At 43.0% G+C, this 3931-nt stretch overlaps 1 pseudogene; it reads right to left on the bottom strand.

Annotated features, from left to right (window-relative positions):
• Window positions 1–2777: 2777 nt before the first annotated feature.
• Window positions 2778–3698, bottom strand: LOC144323037 (interferon-inducible double-stranded RNA-dependent protein kinase activator A pseudogene; annotated as a pseudogene).
• Between the last annotated feature and the right edge of the window lie 233 nt (window positions 3699–3931).

Raw genomic sequence — 3931 nt, forward strand, 5'->3', positions numbered from 1 at the left:
TAGCAAAAATTAGCTAATAGTCATTGAGAACTTATGAGCCAGACACTTTAATCCACTATAATTTAAATCATTCAACAATGTTACTTACTATTATTTTCCATATGACTTTTTTGAAAAAAATTGACAATTAGATACTTTTGGCCCCTAGCTCAAGGCCTAGGAAGTGGTAAAGTCAAATCTCTGGAAGGGCAGAACCCAAGGTTTTAAACAAAATGACAAGTCAAGAACTAACAGGATAGACAGATGGAGGATCATGGTGTTGGAAGTGCAGGAAACTAGATGGGCGTTTGGAGAATGATTCATGTAGGAACTAAGGCTGGAGTCTGATTCAAAGAGGACTGTATATTGTTATCAGAAAGCAAGCAGAACCATCACAGGGTTTGTGTGCAGTGGAGAAACCTTGATAAGGTCTATGCTTCACGTTTTTAGGCTATTCGCTTATGATGAATATAGCTTAAACTGTAAGTTCTCTTTTCAGTGATGGTGATAGATTTTTGTAAGTCTTCACCCCTCAACTACAGATCCATTTGTACACACTTGTATTAATCAAAACCCTTTTAGTTGTCTGTAATATGAATCCCTCAAACCCACTTAAATAAAGGGGAAAAATAGTCTGAGGATGTGGGTCAGAAGTCAGGTGCTACTGTGTCAGAGAACTAAATTGTGGATGGCTAGCTAGGTCAGGCATCCTTGTATCTAGGTGCTCAAAAGATGTTATCAAGACGCCTGGGTGGCTCAGTGGTTGAGCATCTGCCTTCGGCTCAGGGCATGGTCCCAGAGTCCCAGGATCTCATCCCACATCACGCTCCCCTCAAGGAGTCTGCCTTTCCCTCTGCCTATGTTTCTGCTTCTCTGTGTCTCTCACGAATAAATAAATAAAATCTTAAAAAAAAAAAAAAAAGATGTCATCAGAAATATGTCCTTCTGGGGCACCTGAGTGTCTCAGTCTGTTAAGCATCTGTCTTCGGCCCAGGTCACTGTCTCCAGGCCCCGGGATCCAGCCCTGGGTCTGGCTTCTTGCTTAGCGGGGAGCCTGCTTATTCCTTTCCCTCAGCCCTTCCCCTCATTCATGCTGTCTTTTGCTATCTCTCTCTCTCTCACTCTCTCTGTCTCAAATAAATAAATAAATAAAATCTTTTAAAAAATGTGTCTCAGGCAGCCTGGGTGGTTCAGCGGTTTAGTGCCTGCCTTCAGCCCAGGGCTTGATCCTGGAGACCCCAGATTGAGTCTCACGTCAGGCTCCCTGCATGGAGCCTGCTTCTTCCTCTGCCTGTGTCTCTGCCTCTCTCTCTCTCTCTTTCTCTCTCTCTCTGTCTCTCATGAATAAATAAAATCTTATAAATAAATAAATAGATAAGTTTCTTACTCATTCCATCTCTCATTTCTGCTTTGATCTACAAATGAAGACAGAGATAGTTGTTCAGGCTTACCTGGTACTCAGTGCTCAGGACCAGAATCAGATAAGCTCCCCAGCCCCTCAGCTTGGTCGTCCTACAAAGTTAGGAAATGAGGCTGGTTTCCCAAAGAAAGGGATTTCTATTCCCTTACAATGAAAAGGCAAGCTGTGTAGGCAAACAAACAAATGTCCCCTATTCTCTTGCAGACACCTGTGTGAACTCATGGGAAGAGCAAGGAAAAACCCCCATTACTCACCCCTGTCTTCCCAATGATAGCCCTTGGACATGGGCATTCCATTGTTTCAACTCTGTTAGGAAAAGGCACTGAAGGCTCCTCTTTTTTTTTTTTTTTTTTTTCTGAAGGCTCCTCTTAAAATGACAAATATCTTACATGGGAAGACAGACACATTAAGCCATTACCATCCTTTAACAGTTTATTAAGAGCTTTTCAGATTGTCCATTTTATCTCCTAGATGTGCCCAGGATGGACTCCGAGTAACGTATGTTTCCGAAATGGTGAGTTTAGTTAATATTCAAAGAAAGAAACAAAATTAATTGACCTTTGAGGAGATCAATCCTGCAGTGTGGACTCAATAGCAGATGATGATGAATTCAGAAATCTTTTTCTTTTTCTTTTTCTTTTTTTTTTTTTCTTTTACAGCAGCAGCTCTTTATTACATGGATTCAAATGCACAGCAGACCAATCATGTTCCCTGAAATTCAACAATCACATTCAATGAATGCCTGTTCGTGCATTCCTCAAAACTCTAATTCTAAGGGGCTTCCTTCGAATTCCCCTTACAAAGACTTGCGCAAAGAAGAGGTTAAACACCAGTAAGAACAACTGTTGTGGGATCCCTGGGTGGCTCTGCGGTTTAGTGCCTGCCTTCGGGCCAGGGCATGATCCTGGAGTCCTGGGATTGAGTCCCATGTCAGGCTCTCTGCATGGAGCCTGCTTCTCCCTCTGCCTGTGTCTCTGCCTCCCTCTCTCTCTCTCTCTCTCTCTCTCTGTGTGTGTGTGTCTCTTGTGAATAATAAAAAAATATTTTTTAAAAAAAGAACAACTGTTGCTAGCAGTAGTTTTGTTTCTTTGCCATCTTCCTCCTCCTCATCAACAAACATGCAATTTCTTCCTTTTATGTACATGGCATTGTAGCATGGGTGTTACGCTCTGCCTATGGTACAAAGTTTATAAATACGATATACCAGTACAAAGTCGAAGCCATTAAAAAGAGCTTAATAACTACTAGGAGATCCTTAAATCTGGAGTGTTGATGGAATCTAGGAAGAGATTTAGAAACAACACACAAACTCAAACAGTAAACATTGTACTTGGGAAGGGGTGAAAGGAGGACTTCTTATGTCCTACTGAGGGCTTTTGGAGTTGCTTCAGGCTCACCTTCTTTCTGCAAATATCTTCAAATACTTCAGGGTGTTGTGAGGTGCATCACTCTGTGCATTGCCACAGGACATCCCGGAGCCATGACAGACTGTGATGGGGCTGGTGGATAGTTAAGCGAGACACTGATACTGTCCATTGGCACTCAGCTCTTCTATATCCAAATATGTTATATTAAAACTTTGTTTCTTGGTTATTTCACTAAGCAGTTGGATGTATCTGTATTAGGAATACTGAGGAGGCTTCTTTTCAATAAGTTGATCTTTTCACCAGGAGAATTCCTCAAGAAAGGCCAAGTATATCCCAAAGAATGTCCTACTACATTTGTTAAAGAAATGTGGTTTTCTGGAGAAATATTACTGAATTTGGAAAGAAATTTCTCAGCAGCGTCTCTCTTGGCTTGTTTTTTTTTTTTTTTTTTTTTAATTTTTATTTTTTAAATTTTTATTTTAATGCCCCCTTTCCAGTTTTTTCCAGTTTCCATAAATGACCCTAGCCTGCAAATTGTGGTATATTCTCTCTTATGAGCAGGTCCTCCCTCTTGGGAAAGGGTATATTCAGGAAGTCTCCAGCCATGATGAATAGCCAACTCCTGTAATGAACCAATAGGATTAAGCTGGTTCTTTGGTTGCTTAGAAGGGTCAGGCATTAAGGGGTCAGGAACTGCAAAGCAAATACTTGCATTGGCTTTCAAAATGTTTATGGGCCGCAGCTCTGTGTTTCTCCAGCTTCTTACTTGTACCTTCACCTGTGCAGGTTATGTCCCCAACGGTTACTCTGAAAGTGGGCACGTGTATTTGCACATCCGACCTTTCACAGTAATAAGCCAGGATGTTCTTGGTCTTCGTGCCGTATTCGTGTAATACCTGAACTGGCGTTTTCCCTGGCTTAGCTGCAATCATCTTCCCCAAGCTGGAGGTCCCGCTGTCTCACGCTCCAGCGGGGGCCAGGGCGCCGCCACCTGCTCTGGGACTTAGCGGGAAGGGAAGGCTTGGCGGCCTGCGGAGGAGCCCTGCGGAGCTGCCTTCCCACTCCCTGCCCGGTCGGCCGTCCCGAGAGGAGCACTCCCGAGTTCAGAAATCTTGACTGCAGGCTACCCCTAAGCCATTAGGATGACCTCAGGAGGCAAGGAGTG

This window comes from Canis aureus, chromosome 11 (genome assembly GCF_053574225.1).
Source record: "Canis aureus isolate CA01 chromosome 11, VMU_Caureus_v.1.0, whole genome shotgun sequence".
NCBI classification, from domain to species: Eukaryota; Metazoa; Chordata; class Mammalia; order Carnivora; family Canidae; genus Canis; species Canis aureus.